Genomic DNA, 18,760 nt, shown 5'->3' on the forward strand with positions numbered 1-18,760 from the left:
TAGGTGGGACAAAGTCATTGTTATGCAAGTCCAAGTCGAGTCGCAAGTCATCAAATTCATGACTCGAGTCTGACTCGAGTCCAAGTCACATGACTCGAGTCCACACCTCTGCCATGTACTCTACCTGTGTGCTGTACAGCTGAGTGGATAGTGGCAGGGGGATTTAATAATCTGGCACAACTGCCACGCCGGGAGATCGAATTGAAGCGGCGACCTCTGGACTTTGAAGGTCATCCAAGTTCCATCACCATTACACACTTTGAGATAAATATATATTAAACAATTTTGTTGATCGTGATAACGCAGTCAGCAGTTCTGGGCACGCATACATTTCCTTCTGAATTGTTTTTTTTTGCGTGGATTTAAGTTTCCTTGGATACGGTGTGGTTGAATGTTGGTTACGATGGCATTAACTGCAAGTGATATCGTGAAACTTAAAACTCGTTATAGCATTGCCACATTGGGTATTTTGAACATCAAAAACGTGAAGTTTTGACCAATTTCTGGTCATGAGTGGCCACCCAAGAGGTTTATTTTGGAGATATTTATTGCCCCCCCCCCCTCGAAGCAATGAGTCGGTCAGTGGTTAGTGCAATGCACTGTTAACCCAGTGACGTGAGTTCGATACCCGGCCACTGCCAATATCAGTGGTATCATCTGAAGCAGTCCTGAAGTATGGTCACACAACCTCCATGACCCTTCATCCAGCAGTGGATTGACAAAACAATGGTAATTATGTCTCGTTTCAAACCGTTGCAGTCTTTTTCTTTCCTTATTCCTTAAAACTCATTCATACTTTGCCAAGACACAGGCTCGATACACGTTTCCCAAGAGTCCCTGGTGGTTTCTAAAAAAAAGCCAAATATCTTGAACGCTGGTTCTCTGTAATCACCACTGTTAGCATTTACATACAACCTTGCCTTCCTGCACAGGAGGTCATCTTGGTTGAAATAAATGCCGCAGGGTAAGAGGACTTCAAGTGAGTGAGGGGGGGAATGGGTGTGGCGTTTAATGTTTGGATTTCATTGGCTCAGGAGTTGAGGTTAGTCATGGGCGTTTACGAGGGACGGAAACTCTCTGGATGTGTGCTGTGACAGCACACACCCGGCACGCGGCACACACACGGCCACCGCCGGCAATCCCCATCGCTGTGGCCAAACTTTTGCTCCCACAAGGGCATTTCAAAGCCGGAGGCGGTTGTCGCGAGTCGCGAAGTCGCAAGTGAAGTCCGGACGGACCCTTCGCCACTCGACAACGGATTCCTGCCAACCTTGTGTTGCACCAGGCAAGGACTTTATTTAAATGCCATTGAAGCACGTAGTGTGTGGTGACCGTGGTGGCGACTGCTTTTGTAAAAGCCGCGCAAGCGAGCAGTAACTTTTTTCCAGCCGCTCAAAAGGAACGAGTTAGCAGGAATTACCAGTGGTTGCGTTTTGTATAAATAACTGGGATATAAAACTTAACTCACGCTCAACAGAGGTGTGAAATAGAACAAACTACAAAATTCAACGTGTAGTTACTCAAAATGCAGCGTATGTCTACATATGTGTGCCTTTAACAGAATCCTCTTGTGTAGGATATGGAAATGAATAAATGATGTTCGCACGTGTTTTTTAATTTTTAATTAGCTGGTACAGAACTGGCACTTTTATAACAAAACTGAACACATATATTGTTTAGCACGTTTGTTCTTGATGCACATGTTTGTCAGTTCCACGTGGTAAAAAATGACTGGATGAGCGTGTTATCATGACAATACATAATATTTAGCGCGATCGGTACATATGATTGCATCTGTGACCACTCAACGGAAATGCTTTTTTCATTTTAGCTGATTTTTTTTTCATAACGTGGCTTTTGGTAACATTTCGCATTGAGTCCCGGAAAGGAACTTAAATAACAACAGTGCAACTTATTTAGGCCACTTTGGACGCAATATTCAGCCGGGTAGAGCTGCAGTTAGCCCACGTGGCTGTGAGTCATAAGGTTGTGATTTTAAATCGGTAGTGTCAACAACGCCCCTTCATCCCTCGAAGGGGTCGATAATACGAGAACCACTTTGTGGGACGTCAACACTGATTGCCCCTTTGCAGGCATCCACCGTCGCCATAGGAACGTGGAATTCCCACCCGTTGGCTTATGCTGTAAATCAAAGATGGGCACGGGCCCACGTGCGCTTGGGAAATAATTATTCTTTGACTTAAAAAAAACACATCGATGCAAAGCTCACGTGCATCTCTGAGATAAACCCACGAGCTTTTAAACACTGCTTAATTAAACTCATCTTTCAATGTTGATAAGGTGGGCGTGCTCATGGGCGGATCCTATTATCCGTGTTTACCCCTGTGTTTTACTCTTATCCACACAAAGCAGTGCGGATAACAGAATGGATGATGTTACATCCGGGAAGGAAGTACATCTGGGTCAACTTGAGCGGATAATGTGATGAATTTGCTGTAAACGTTCTGCTTACTGCTATTATCCACCCAGAAGGACAGATAATAAAGAACTTGAAATGTTCTTGCTGTGGATTTCACACCTGATGATGATTGCTTGTGTTGCAGTCGAAACGTCGTGATGATTCTTATTGTTTTATATTTTATTATTTCCCTTCTACGTGACTTTACCGAAAGAACCAAGAATATGAATAACTGATAAGCATTTCAACTTGTAACACGCGCGCAATATTCGATCCCTCTCGTAGTAGCGGGTTAATGCCATATTTATACTTACACAATCTAACCAAAAACCAAAAAAAAACCTTTATTATAAAGAGGTATTTTTTTTGCTGTGCACTGCTCTGCTTAACCAAGTTGCAGAATTGCCACGGGATGTAAGTACGGGAAACGAGTGTTGCTGCACAGGAAATGATTGTGGGCAGCTGTCAGATCCCCATTGGGGATGTTATCTTCTTCATCTGAACTAAGGTGTAGCACACCAGGTGTGCAATTAGTTTCAGAACATTCGCATTGCCAAGGTCATCCAAAAATAGTCCCCAAACGGGGATTTCAAAAAAGTGTCAAAATGTGATGGCAGCTCCCTTGGTTTGTAGATGGCAGGAAGTGAACACAGTTGTAACAAACAAACAAATTGTCCCTGGGTTGTAAGTGTTATTTCGTAATTGCTTATGCCTCAAAAGTACAGAAAATGGCTATTATTCGCCACAAACTTTGCTTTTGTGACCAGGACAGTGATATTTTGAAATGTACCTATTTTCAATGGGAAAACGTGTGAATTTGTGTCTTTCGTTCACATTAAGCCCTGGTCACAAAAGCAAAGTTTGTGGGGGAATAACAGCCATTTTCTATACTTTTTTTTGCATAAGCAATTATAAAATAACACTTAGTACCCATTTCGATTTAAAGCTTTCGTGACTGCAGGGATTCATCTTCTTGGTTCTTTCGGTAAAGTCACGTAGAAGGGAAGTAATAAAATAAAAATAAAACATAATAAAATAAAATAATTCTCACGACGTTTCGGCTACAACACAAGCAGCCGTCTTCAGGTGCTTGCGTTGTAGCCGAAACGTCGTGAGAATTATTTTATTTTATTATGTTTTATTTTTATTATTTTATTACTTCCCTTCTACGTGACTTTACCGAAAGAACCAAGAAGACTTAGTACCCAGTAACAAAAATTGTGTTACGTAGTGTAATTTAACAAGAAGTGTCTTTGCATTGTTGTAATGAGTGTTTGAGTGTTACAGTCATTATATATTTTTGCTTGTGTTTAATGTTCATAAATAGCTTCATTTCCCATAATTCAGAATGAATGCTATGCAAACCGTTTAAATTTAGTTCTGCTGTAGACTGATTTCAAAGTTTTCATGGCCATGCGTTTTACTGCTTGTGCTTGGAATACCGACCACAACCCGTTACAGGTGCTATAGGCTGTGGGGCTACCTAATGGGCAGCAGAGGTCAGTGCAGCCACATCCAGTGTTGTACTAAACTTCCATGCTGCCACATCTATACTCCCCACCTTCACCAACCCGCAAAGACCAGAGTGGTCAAGTATGGTCAAATAAGTCCCATGACCTGCACGGGATGGGCAGGCCCTTGTACAGCAGTGGATTGACAAAGGGCTGTACATACACATGCATCTTACTAAAATAATAGTAGTTTTAATTTACAAACTCACAGGGGCAGTACTGGGGTTTGTTTTAAGAGAACAACAATGAGTGTTCGTGCATTCTCTGCATCAGGTGAGACAACAAAGGCAAGTCTCCCCAGTGCACTCATTTAAGGCTGAGTCGACCCAGGGGATGCCCTGGACCGGCTCAAATATTCGGGAATTTAATTCGGGTCGCCAGGTTCGTCGCGCGTTGCGCTCACCACGACACCAGGGCTCCGACAATGCGGGAGACAACGCAGACAAACACACAACACGGGATCTCTGACTTGCTTATACTGTAATCAGTAGCCCCTGTGTTGCATGTAAGTAAGACGTGTTTACCAATTATGAGGTGCATGCAACGTAATTTGTATATCAACGTTACGGTGAACGTTGAAAGGTGGATCGTGGTGGGTGGGTTGTAAGGACCGGAGTTTGGAAAAACCTCGGTTTATTAAAGCCGCAAATTGCGGCAGCGCATCTGATGCGCTAATAAGGTGGCACGTTCTTTGTATTAGCTGGAAGCTATGAAATGGTCTCTGAAGATCAAAACGTATTTCATAATTCGCTTCTGCAGATGACTGAAGAAACGTAGCCGGCGGTACAGCCAATACGTGTTTTATACTTCCCATGCCAAATTTCCTCAATGAAGGAAAAAGAACATTGGCTGATTTCCAGCATTTATTCATTAATTGTATATTCTGCAGCTGGTACGAGGAGGTAGGATGCCAGATTTTTTTAAATGTATATATATATAAATTGTATTCTTTTCATTATCTGCTTATTTATAATCAGGTATATGTGGGATGTGATCACAAGTGCTGATATATAAAGGATGCTGCTGTTAACAAAACCGCCAATTGCAATCCTCCCAGTCAGCATCAGTTGAATCTCTACCCCCCCACTCCCCCTCCCCCCCCACACTGTTCACCCAGCAATACGAATGGGTACGCCACACTTACATCGTTTGGCAGGTTGAATGTGATGGGGTAAAGCGTGGATACTACCACGTCTTTGAAGACATCTGGCTGGCATGCAAGAGAACGCCAAAATACTCACGAATTTTTTTCAGAGGTCCTTTCACTAGCCGAGTCATGAATAAGCAATTGCAGGACTGAAATTGCTGGGTCCTCCCCCTATGTCAACTCAGGCTTGAATATCTACGGAACCTTTTTTTTGCTAATATCAATCATGATGAAACAAAATAAGAATTCGGCTTTTCCCTTTCTGGCAATAAAACAGGTGGTGTTAAGATGTTCAAACGCAAAATAGATACCTTTTACAAGGCATCAAGTCTGCATTAACCACACGTACTTGTGGCAAAACATTCAAACTCATATATGCTCTGATAATATACATATCTGGGCAACCCTGTACAACCAAGCCATATCGGGGCCATGCCAGTGTAACAGGCTAAAATAACCCCTGCCCCGATTAAACCCGGGTATAGTTTGGCCCAGGCCAGAGTATACCTGGGGGGATAAGGTGTCCTCGTCTAAACTATACCCCCCGGGGGTTTAAACTAGACTGGGCCAGACCATAACCATCCAAGCCAGAATATGCCCCGTGTGAAAGTTCAAAGGCAATTATTCATACAGAGAACCGCCGACAACGAACTTCAATCGATATCTAAAAAGTGTATAAATGGAAGTAAGAATTTCAATTTGATCAATTGAAGCATTTTTAGGGTTAGGGATAGGGTTATTATTACAGTTTTTCTGATTGAAGCAATCAAAGTCTACGTGTTTACAGTTTTAAATAAAATGTTGGAAAAATTTACTAATACATGTGTATATCGCTCAACACTATTACTATCATGGGGGTATGATTTGGCCTAGAGGGGTATAATTTGGCCTAGGCCATAATATACCCCAGAATATAAATTGGCCTAGGCCATAACATACCCAGATATAATCTAGCCTAGGCCGTTTTAACCCCGGGTATACTACGGCCTGGGGGTATACTACAGCCTGTTACACCGGGACCTTTCTGAGCCAGCCCGGTTTTTTCCACTGCAGAAGCTGAACTGTGCCACTGAAGTCACCATGCAATGCACGCTATCATTATGCCTTTCCTCTTTGCCCTGCTTGGCCTTGAGTCATATTGAGATGGATTGCGAGGCGAGCGTATCGTGCTTTTGTTCTGGGCTGGATTTTCCAGTGGAAAAAGGTGGTTTGTTATTATTACTGGATAGAGGCAGCTGCCAGCCTTCGTACAACCTCTGTGTACACCCTTCAGTCTGGTCTTATTAGATCTAGGAAGGTAAGCGTCCAGCAGCAGATAGATCGTGCTTGATGATTATGATATAATTTGTGGCTATTTAGGCTATTCTGTGTGGAAATAAAGGTAACATTGCGGTTACACCGTCATATTTATGACCGCATTCACCCAGCTGACCGCAGTATTCCCACTATGCTACTGTTAAGGCAAAGGCAAAAGTGGATTTAATAACTTGAGCAGTGTTGGCAAAGGTGACATTTTAACTCTATTTCAGTTGGCGACTCTGTACAGTTCTTCCCAGCTGCTGGCCTCGATAGGACTGAAAGCGTGTACTGTATATGCATTAGAGGTGGTCACATGACGAGCGTGCAAGGCGTGATGGGAGTCGTGCTTTTCTGCTGTTTGTGAGCAGCACACCTTTGTGTATCGTTAAATATTATTTGTTTCCAGCACTGCACACGTGTTCCCGTTGTGAAGGTTTTTTCCCTCATCATTAAAAGAAAGAGTTGGATTTGAATGCGCCAACAACATCGATTATGAATTCAACTAAATTGTATTGATCTGTTCCCTGGCCTCTCAACCGTGACTGCAAATGTCACGTGACGGTGAATTTAATTTTTTTTGTTACCGAAAAGGCGCGGAGGACATTAAAACGTGACTTTGACAAGACCTTTGACAAAGGTCAAATCCATAGAGGGCCATCTTGCCATGAATACTTTTGGCAGCTTTTCCGCAATCGGAGGGAAAGCCACGTTTTAATTTAACAAGCAGTAATTTTTTTTTGGTGGGGGGGGTATTTTCTAGGCTGCAATTAACTCACCTCTAAAGCGTATCAAACACGGTATCCTCTGCAATGGAGCAAATAAAGGAAAAAAAATTGTGAAATATAGTTTTTGTTTTCTCCAAAAAATCTCTCGCTGTTAACCATTAGCAAAGCAGATGGTGCCTGCACATTTGCAGGCTGGTGTAGCAAGTTGCCGGTGTGAGATAATTGCATGGCAAATTGATTAATTGGCTGTGCCAATCTCTTTTTTTTTACAAGGCCAGTCGATTGGGGACGTGACTGGAACTAGACGGTGCAATGTTAATTGCCCTCATCATCGACATGGCAATTCTCACAGCATCGTTGATTTGTATTTTCCTCAATACTTAAGGTGCATTTTTTTTACAATCAAAAAAGCTTTAAGCAACGTACTCAAATCAAAGTAAAATTGTGTTTTCCCAACTTTAATAACTAAGGGCCGTTCTCGTCTCGTGTTCAGAGCTCTGAGACACTGGCACAAATTCCACTTTCCGATGATGAGGCCACGTCAATGTATAGACCAACCAAATGTGGCTCCCTACAAATTGGTACCGCATTTTATCAACCCAAGTATGATGTTTGGCTGAGCATTGCCCTCAACTGGGATTTTAACTCACATACTTCCAACTATAAGCCAAGTGCTCTAACCACCATATCACACGCTCGGATGTCTTCAGAACATTGAAAATATTGTATTTGCAACACAGCCATATAGCAGGTTAATGTTTAAGCTTGAACATTAGGTTGACGGTTGTGCAACAATATAATAAAAATGTCCGTTAAGAGACCATTCCCATGGGAACGTTGGGTGATGCCGTGGTGCGACGGTTCGATCAATGGACTCCCAATCGCGCGGTGAGTGTCTCTCAATCTCCTGGCGTGGCAAGCACATTGATAGGCACTTTTGTCTTGTATTTCTCCAACCTCATTCGACCCAGCAGTAGAAATGGGCTGGTTGTGTGTGGTGGGCCAAAAGTGTGGGTATTCCCCCCTCTTCAAAAAAACGTCTGGACGATGTAGAGTGAGCCGAATATGCCCTCTAGGACTCACTCGATTAGAGGTCCTTCCGCCAGCAGTTGCGTGAGCAGGTAATTTCAGGGCTGCACTTTTACCCCGTTAACTTCTTATTAGGGTATATGCAAGTGTTGCTATAGGGCAAGAGGATGAAGTATATATAGATTTTTTCTAATTCCCTACAAAAACAGAATCACTGGAGCACCATCAGGGTAATAATTAAAACAAAACATAGCAGAATGTGGCCATAAGTGGACACAAAAGTCACTGAAATCTATGGGAATTCCGTATGGGATTTTTTTTTTCCCCTCACAATATTGGCAGTGATTATTCCTAGAGGAAATGCCGATGCTGGGCTCAATCCCCCACTGCTGTTTTCCACACCCCAATTTATGATGACAAGTCAAGTGTAAGCTACCTTTGGGAATGGACATGAGGGATTCCGCTGATGACGCTGACACTATCTGCACAAGGCAAAAACAATGATATGGCATTCCTGGGGGACTTTTACTAGAGGCGGGCAATTAGTGCTTAAAAGGTTACCATTTCATGGTGTTTATGGGGAAGGGAGGGGGGGAGGAATAAAAAATAATTTAAAGTCCACTGTCAATCCACTATTGGATGAGGACTCTCCACACCATTTCAATCGTTGGTGGTTGTTTGGCCAAAGACAACCGATGTACATTGAAGAAGTGGCCCATATTTCGATTTAAAGCTTTCGTGACTGCTGGGATTCATATGCTTGGTTTTTTCGGTAAAGTCACGTAGAAGGGAAATAATAAAATAATAAAAATTTAACATAATAACATTCTCACGACGTTTCGGCCATAACATACGGCTGCTTGTGTTGTGGCCAAAACGTCGTGGGAATTTTATAATGTTTTATTTTTATTATTTTATTATTTCCCTTCTACGTGACTTTACCGAAAGATCCAAGAAGAAGTGGCCCATAGTTGTTTTTGTTCTTGGTGCCTCTCCCAGTGCTCCGGTTTTACCTGCCCTCCAGACGGTGTCATAAACCACCCAGGTCTGCCTCCTCAACTGTCTCGAATACCTTTGGGCAGTCTTGAGCTGAACTATTTGTATGACCAGGTTAAAGCCCTGCTGAGCTATTTTCTCGTTTTCAAAGGCGGCCATTGAGCGGCAGATTTGTGCCAGAAAAGCGCCACATATGTTAACAAAAATAAAATTGCCTTGACCACAAATCATTCATTACAGCTCACCATCGAAGTGGCCTATATTACTCGTGGCAATGTATAGTTGCAGGCAAATAGTCTAAACGCATTGTTTCTAAATATGGATGAGGGCAAAACCGGAGGACGTCTACGCGACCACCATGGGGAGAGAGAGAACACACCACCTCCAAATATACAACTGGGATCGGATTGAACCCACGAACCTCCTGCGTACCAGGCGATGGACATAATCTCTCCTCGCCACCGTGACGCCCCTATAATAGTACAGAGTCCGTGTTTGCTGATAGGGCCTCCAGACGTAACAGGTTATTTGTGATTAATCACAGGTGTACTTGTTCGTGTGTCCATGCACACGAAGGTGTTGCTGCCATAGTAGCGGCTTCATTCATTAAAAATGTTTCGCGAATATAAAAAAAGTGTAAATAATCAGCCTGCTGGGTGATCCTTAAATGTGCGCCATGCGAGAGGCTCCCTAGACCACGAGTTTCCAGTGGCATCAGTTTTTGCTCAATGGGGGGGGGGGGAGATGTCCCTGGGGCTCTTGAAAGCTGCAAATGGATACCAACTGGAGGCACGAATCACTAATTGTTTGAGAGGGCAGAGTCATTAGTTGATGGTGGCAGCTTGGTTACTCGTGACTTCCAAAAATAAGCATCACATTGTTCAAATAGGGTGTCGTGCTTATTTGTGGCTATGTTCCAGGTCCGATAATTTTACAAAAAATAATACTCATATCCAAAGAACATTTCTTTAGTATTCTTGTTTCTTTCGGTAAAGTCACACCTGCTGATGATTGCTTGTGTTGCAGTCGAAACGTCGTGAGAATTTTTTATAGTTTTATATTTATATTATTTTATTATTTCCCTTCTACGTGACTTTACCGAAAGAAATAAGAATATGAATCCCTGCAGTCACGAAAGCTTTAAATCAAAAGTTCTTTAGTAGTTTGTGTAAGAAAATGCAGCACCCGTAATGTGGATAATATGTCACTTGCTGAAGGGCTTCCAGAAATTGAATCACAATATTTATTTATCCTGGACAAATCCGATGAGCTACGAAGCTCAAGAAAAATCGAGCGCTCACCTAAGTTGCCAGTCCCGAGTCGGTAGTGGACATTCCACAGTGGGATTCCCGGCAGCTTCCTCGTCCTTGGGACGAGCCCCGTTGACTCTCCACAGAGCGGCGCTCACTTAACCCATGTGCCAGAGCGATGATGGTGAGCTGAGCCGACCCCCTGACCTTCCTCGAGTTGTCAACCTTCCCGTCTTGCGCGAGGTGTTCCCCCCTCACGAGGCATCGTCACCAAGTCATTTAAGTCGGCCTCAGATCAGGACCCTGGTGAAAGCGAAATCATACAAAGGTTCATTTCCAGCCTCAGTTTTGGAAATGGCAAAAAATAAACCTGCCGTGAGAGTGCTGATACACATATCACGTTGCTTTTATATATGTATATAGCTAGTCTCGCATGCTACTTTGAAATGTAATGTCCTGTATGCTTTTAACAACATTTCCTGTCGGGTTTCCCCAATCGTCGTTTACAAGGTGAGATCAATAATGCTCGAGAATGTGACAGCTTCGCGCATGGGGTGTAACAACGCATCGACCCAACAATTAATCTCGATTCCTAAGGGCGCGATGCGTGCATCGCACACCACGTGCGTGTGAGAATCGGTGTTTTTTGGGATGAATATATTTCATTGCAATGGGGTTCATCTGACTGCTGTAGCCACGAGCAGTGTTACCATTCACAACAAACCAGTAGTGAACATACTCTTAGTTCTTTCGGTAAAGTAGGTAAAAAATTTAAATTAAAATTAATAAAAAATAAAAACAATAAAATCACGACGTTTCGGAGGCAACACAAGCTTCCGTCTTCAGGTGAAACTGTCACAGCAAAAAATCTGTATCAAGTGGAGAGAAGTCCCAAGAGGTACGACCTTATATACTGGTAGTGAACACGCAAACGTAGGGCCAACGTTGGCGTGTTCACTGGTAATGTACTCTCCGCTCCGCGAAAGACACTTTTAAATCTAGATTGAAAACCAATTTCTTTGGAACTGCTTTTAATGATTAGTTTGCTGTCCTTCCACCCGCACCTCCGATTAGCACGGTTGGCTACGTACGGTGAGAAAGAAGTTCAACGTGCATCCATTCACAACAACCCAGTGAGCATGTAACGCTGGGCTACCGTTGGCCCAACGCTTGCGTGGGCAGTCAAGCTTAACCCAAAGAGGCGGTCGCTTCGTCTATATTGTCCCCTGTAGTTTTGAATTCTCTCCCCCAGCCATCTATGCTGTCGACTGCCTTGCCACTCTTTCAAGTCCATGCCCCTCAAGATCCTCCTCTTCTCCTCTATGACTGACCGTATCAAATCATGCGTACATCTCTGAATTATGGATATGCATAAGCCTCTCTGTTCCCTCTTGCGCACATCCAACTGTATTGTACAGGGACTTGACATACAGTATCTTAGATGCTGTTTAAAATGTAATAGAATTGTATTGAAACCTCCGTGACTGATGCGGTTATAGGAAGGCCTTCATCCAGCAGTGGATTTACAAAGGGCTGTAGATTGTTATTGATACTAAATATGTTTAGGTACTGCATACTGTACTGTATGATGTAAGGGAATTTGACAACATTGGGCATTACATCCATCACGTAACCATGAAACTACGACATAACATTAATTAAATCAATCATGACTTACATAAAAAGAATATAAAAAGTATGTATGAATCACTCTGACCTCAAATTATAGATATAGAATTTTAAGAGATGGGATCTTTAACAAGGGCGTACTTATCCTCCTTGAAATGGCATTGTCATTTGTACCTTTCTGTGTATAAACACAGACTAAGTTTCCCCTAACCTTGTGCCTGAGTAACAGCAGCGCCCAGATACAACTGCTATCAGGTCATCTGAATGACCTTGGCGACAACCATGCCCAGTTTCCAGGCACTGGGATAAATTATTCCATTACAAAACAGCAACTCGCGCAATGACAAATGTTGCGCTGCATTCCCCTATACAGCTATAGGGGCAAGCCCAGTCGATCAAAGCCTTTTTTAGGGCCGGCGTGGGTGACATGGCCAACATCACGGCTGGGCTACCTTTGTCTCGACCCCAGTGCTGATGTTTGTTACACACACTCCATACCAGGTGGTTCAAGGGATGAGTTGATATATGGGGTTGTGGGGGGGCCCAGCACAAAGTTCCGATATCACTCACCAATCAGGTCCACTGTTGGCTGGGAATGTTTACCTGAAGTTGCCCCGGGCTGATAGAGCACAGTGCGCCAACCGCTACGCCACCACTTTACCTACAGGTGTGCACCCAAAAAAAATTGACAAAGATCCCCCCCCGTGTAGCCTTAACAGACACCTATGAAGGCCGGCACGGCACACAAGGGGGTGGGTGGCCAGCACCACGCCCGGCCGCCTTCGTCTCCCTAGTGGCGGTGTCTTTACACACCGCACCAGGTACTCATTTGAGGCTGAGTCGACCTAGGAGAGGCCCAGGACCGGCTCAGATAATCGCCACTGGTGTTGACCGTGAGTGGGAATGGAACTCCGGTCGCCGGGTTCGTAGCGCTGTGTGCTAACCACCACACTACCGCTCCCCACTGGTGTGCACTCACACCCAATGTTCACACCACATTATTTGGTTGATCTTGCTTTGGCAGTGGTGCACAAGCACACAAAAAAAAGTCAACACATCCGTCAATAACACGGTGGCCTTAAAAGGAATATATATAATAGATGACGTTTCGTGAAATAGGCTTTCTTCATGGCACGTAAAATAACAGCGCAGTGCATAATTACTACCACACGAAGTCATTTACGTTCTTTGAAGAAAGTCCAATGGGACTAAATATCACCCGTAATATATTTTGCTTTCAAGGCAATTTTGTTGACCGTGTTAAGGTTTCAGGTTACGTAACATATCGTACGATTATGAAAACACTGCACATTATGTAAAAAAAAGAAATGCATACAATTACAACCACATTCAGTTACATATTGCATGTTGCTATAACGTACGGATGGACTTGTCTTGTGATGTTTGCATTGATAGATAGATAGATCGTTTATTGTCATTGTCACCAGTACAACGAAATTTAAAATGCTCACCAGTCAGGGCATCATTCATAAATTTAAATTAAATAAAACAAGAAAATAAAAATAAAATTAAATGAAAGATAATCAATTTATACTATATATAAAAACAGCCCAAGTATACCCACATACCCACATAAGGTTACATTTTGTCATTGCACATCTCTATTTCACATTCAATTGTAAACACTATTACTTGATAATTATTTAGCATTATTGAGTGTGGTGATCGCTGTAGGATAAAAGCTCTGTTTGAATCTGTTTGTCCTTGTTTTGACTGATCTGAATCGTCTGCCTGATGGCAACAGCTCAAACAGTGAGTGTCCAGGGTGTGAAGAGTCCTTTAGAATGATCTGTGCTTTTTTGATGCAACGTGAACTGTGTAGTTCTTCCAGTGTGGGGAGATGGCAGCCGGCGATCTTTTGGGCTGTGTTGATGACCCTCATCAACACAGCCCATTGTGGGTGGCAGGGTGGCGCAGTGGTCAACACTTTTGCTTCACAACAAGAAGTCTGTGGGTACAATGTAGAATAATAATACGCTCTATTATGTAAGCGCCTTTCATATCGAAATATCTCAAAGCGGTTTACATAAGAAGTAAAAACTCTACTCACAAGTGTAGATACAATATATTTGAAACAGAAAGCTGATACTGGTAGGAACCTCCTGGTTACACCAGCCCACAGGGGATTATTGTGTCCGTCCGTCGTGCATCAAGAAATGGGAGGGGTGGGGCTGGGTGGAGAGGGGAGGGTGGGGAGGGGCTGGGTGGAGAGGGGCTGAGTGGGGAGGGGAAAGTGGAGAGGGGCTGGGTGGGGAGGGTGGGGCTGGGTGGGGGGTGGGGCTGGGTGGGGAGGGGCTGGTCACCCCGTGGTGCCCTTATAAAACTCAACGTTTAACCTACTCACGCCGGCTTGTGCCCGCCCTCAGTCGGGCATATTTGCGGAATACACCACGCCGCCGTTGACCCTGGCCATTGGCCGATCAACCCAACGTTCCTACCAGCTCCCTCCGCAGGAATGTGTTAATAACAATGCCAATGTCAACTACACTCGAAATGCCAATAACATGAAGAACAAACTCTGACTCGGGTGCATGTCTGTGTCATGATCGTATGTTCGTATGTTTTCCGTCTGTGATGTGTCGAGTTCCTATGTCCGTATGTTCCCCGCCTGTTCTGCATTGGCTTCCGCAAGGTTCTTACGTTATCCTCCCATCGCTAAAAGCACATTCACTCGAACTGGTGTCAGTCAAACATACCGACGTTGACAATGTACCTGCAAATGACTCAATTGGGATTACACACAACAGCAGCGGCAGCAACATCGCCCCCCTACTGCGGACACTTGGCATGACCCTTCAACATGCATCACACATATGAAGTCTGAGTCCTCAGACTTCATATGTGTGATGCATGTTGAACTTCTTTCACACCGTACGTAGCCGACCGTGCTAATCGGAGGTGCATTAGAGAGGCTGTTGTCCCTCACCCCGCACCTCCGTTTAGCGCAGTTGGCTACGTATGATCCGAAAGAAGTTCAGCATACATACATAAAAAAGCGCAACAGTAAATAATCCTACTACTTTAAAAAAAAATGTGCTTAGAGTTTCCTGGCTGGCTGCTGGCTGTGCTCCTCTCCACCCCAACAATAACTCTGTTGTTCGTGGCTGTGGGACGTTGCCACCAGAACTAGCTGGGTAACTGGCGACACGGATTTATCCATGTCACAAATACACATCGGATTGACGTGAAACGGCGGAAGAATAGGAAGTTTGGAAGATGTAATCATGGAAAGCGACATCAGAGGTGGCAGTAACGAATAAAGAATACTGACACGGTTAATTTACAATCGCTATAACTTTTCAATATACGCTCCTGTCAATCTAATTCTTTCGCCAGAGAATATATATATGTCTATTTGAACAACAACAAAAGCCTCACGAAAATATGATCTCGCCAATTATATTTCACGTCGAGGATTGTGAAAAGATAATGCAAGTGACAGCTGTGTCTAATTTCTGTTGCTGGGCAACAGGCTCCCTATGTGCTACGATGTTAAACAATTTCTCTGCAGGATCACCATCATAATCAAGTCTCCGCACCGTCCAACCTCCCCCCCCCCCCTTGGCACACATTCACCCCTCAGCAACCTCTCTGACCAGCACGGTGATATATCGTCAAACTACTCTCATGGCCAACACAGCATGCATGGGTGGAATTAACAAGAGGGCTTTAAACGTACTATTTAAATAGTTTTAGTTGAAAAAAAGTTTTCATCACTAGTAGTACAGTATTCATAAAATACACAACTTTACGGTCTGAATTGTTGCGAGTGATTGAAGTAAAAAAAACGTGTATTTCGTGAAGTTTTTTCTGTCTTGTCTGAGTAACTGCTGTGAATAAGCACGGCGACTTTGTTGAAACTTTGGCGCATGCCCGTGTGAAATTTATAACCTTGGCCAGTAGACCCCACTGAGCATTGTTTGCACCATGTAGTCTGTTTGGAAAGCTACGAACAAACCTTTACCCTGCAAGGTGAGTTATTGATTTTCTACACGTTACCTTGAAAGAAGAGTGTGTTGAAATGATTGTGTTGTATTCTCGTACCTTTTGAGTTTGTCGCAATGCGTTTGGTTTGCGATTCAACAAATTGCTGCGATTGAGGATTGCGATCCGATTTAAAACTCTTTTCATTTGTTTTAACACGAAATCATTACTGTCCATGCGACATTACACATTTGCATGCGGTACATTGATTCATACACACGTGATGCGATGCCTTATATCGCGAGTTGAAGAATCGATGTGCATCGAAGCGTCGTTCTGCAATAGAGGTGTTTTTGTTGAATAGCATAGAACCCTTTTTATTAAGGTAAAGGTGCAGCCCTGCAATTACCTGCTCATACCACTGCTGGAAAAAAGAGCCTCGATAAGAGGGAGCCCAAGAGAACTCCTCTGGACAGGCCCTCTCGTCATCCATGACCTTATTACCCACGGGACTTAAAGTTGTCTGCCAAAACTCCAAGCCCCTATTCGTCCTCTTATCCCACCATGCAAATGCGGTTAAAGTGGAATTATTTTCCAAAAGTATATATCCAATTAATCAATGTTATTTTATTTTGCGGACAATTTCTGTACATTTTCACATGACCACAGATAATAGGAGCAGCAATATAATGTCCCCCGCGCCACTGCGGATAAATTGAGTTCTTAGGGAGCCATACAATATATGTAGATCACACACTGTTGCTTTGCATAGATTTCGTAACTGCATATGGAAAGATACATATGCTATATGCATAGACCTTTTAGAATTCAGAGCAATGTCTCAGTGTCCTTTAGGATTTAAGTGGGTATAAATAGGTAAGCTATTAACTTGTAATGACTGAAATTATTAACTTTTAAGGCCTCGTGTTCTCCACTCAAGCTTGCTGAATTTTTTTTCAAATATACAGTGTGTGTTAAAAAATACCTATAAAATAGCAATAACGTAACACGAACGAACTGAAAAGTCAACAGGAACGTCATACGCATTTCTCAACGTGCGTTTGCACGAATACAAGTACAGCATACGGTTGCTGTACAGGGACGTCCGGAGGTTACTGGAGGCCTGGCGTTTCCTGGAGGCCTGGGGCAGAATGCCACGTGCGGCCCCCTTATTCATTCGCAACAGAACATTGGGCCTGCGGTGGATCTGGGGGGTGGCCCTCTTCTGCGTGAGGGCCGGGCAAATTCACCCTTTGCCCAAGCCTCCTTCTGTAGGCCCTTACGCTCTTACGCTGCACACACTGCCTGTATTTTAATTATGTATATGAAAGGGGAACTCTTAACCGTGGCGACATTACCCACGACTCCAGCTGTAAGGTACATCGAAAACTCATATTATCCAAGGGCCCCTATCACTTCCTAGTATCCGTGGTTATTCTGTATTTTACGCAAAAATGCATTGCGAAGCTGCTTCTTTCTCGTATAAGAGGAGTTGCGTGAAAAATTACTCCTATTTTCCGCAGGTTATCCACGATTTTTACCCTGCAGATAAGAGTAAAGTTCAATATGGCGACTCTTTTTGCCATGTAGATAACCGCACCCGGATTATAACATCGACAATATTGGTCCCCCACATCACTGCGGATAACAGTTCTTTATTGCAAGTGCATTGCTCAAAAAATGTGAATGCAGGGTGGATTATTGTCTAAAGATGATCCCTTAAGCCGTAACTTTGGAGTATCTGGGTTCGAGTAAAGAGTAGGCTGTAATTCAGTTCGGCTTTCATGTGGATCAAGGCCATGGTTTCAATAAGTGCACAGATAAATCATTGTTTCGTTTCTTTTAATTGAATTTGGCCCTGGCCCAACTGAGGACTTGTTCGACACGTAAAGTGAGCTACCGAGTGACGCGCTCATGGGGAGATTACATGCAACTAAAACCAGGCTTAACAAGTAGGCTTTCGCGACCAATATTATTCATAATAAACGTTTTTGGGTTAGATCGCGTTATTTATAAATGTGTCGTAACCCTCCACCACCCGACACGGCCAATCAGCAAAAGATTCTGGCGAATTGCCCAATGATGCTGGATGCAATTACCAGCGAAACGTCGTACTACTCAAAAATTGTAAATGTTGTGGTTTCACTCTTCAACACACCGGTGGGCTAAAGTAGTGAACTATTTGTCTTTTGTCAACGTGACACTTTTTTGCTGATTGGCCGTGTCGGGTGGTGGAGGGTTACGACACATTTATAAATAACGCGATCTAACCCAAAAACGTTTATTATGGATAAAACCAGGCTCACATTTGTGGTGATGCCTTTGAAGGCAAGAGGGCTGTGATGCTGCTGTAGTGCAGTATGTGACTTACGGTTATGTTTTTGTAAGGGGATTGTAAATATGGATTTAAAAAAAATCTGCCCTATTGCACAATTGTTATATACCAAACGGTAACGGTGCAGTCCTGCAATTACTTTCACACGTCAATGTTGGAGGAGCTCTCTAGAGGGAGCCATCGGGGGCCTCTGTCGAGGGGATCAGGCCTACTCCTGCATGCGAGCCCAGACATCTTCGAAGAGATGGAAGTGGCCACACTTTACTCGACCTGCCAATCGATGGCAGCATCGGCGGTGTAGCCGTTCGTACCGCTGGGTGGGAGATCGAATGGTTACTGGTTGACGTCCGTTTTGCAAGTCAGGTAGGCAAGCCATTGCACCATGGCAGCAGCTCTTACTATAACACACACAAAAAACTAATTTGTAATGGAATGCATTTTTGATGTCATTATATAGACACTTCTGCAAGCTGGC

The 18,760-nt window shown here is 43.6% G+C and overlaps 1 protein-coding gene across 1 annotated transcript in view; it reads left to right on the forward strand.

The window, feature by feature from the left end:
* The first annotated feature begins 1,089 nt into the window (after positions 1-1,089).
* The window catches only part of LOC144732886 (monocarboxylate transporter 2-like), a 68,820-nt gene continuing 51,149 nt past the window's right edge, over positions 1,090-18,760 (forward strand). The window contains exon 1 of the mRNA XM_078614548.1: positions 1,090-1,285. The gene's annotated coding sequence lies outside the window, so the exon portion shown is untranslated. The remainder of the gene's footprint in view (positions 1,286-18,760) is intronic.

Source organism: Lampetra planeri, chromosome 44, assembly GCF_965212315.1.
Source record: "Lampetra planeri chromosome 44, kcLamPlan1.2.h2, whole genome shotgun sequence".
NCBI lineage: Eukaryota > Metazoa > Chordata > Hyperoartia > Petromyzontiformes > Petromyzontidae > Lampetra > Lampetra planeri.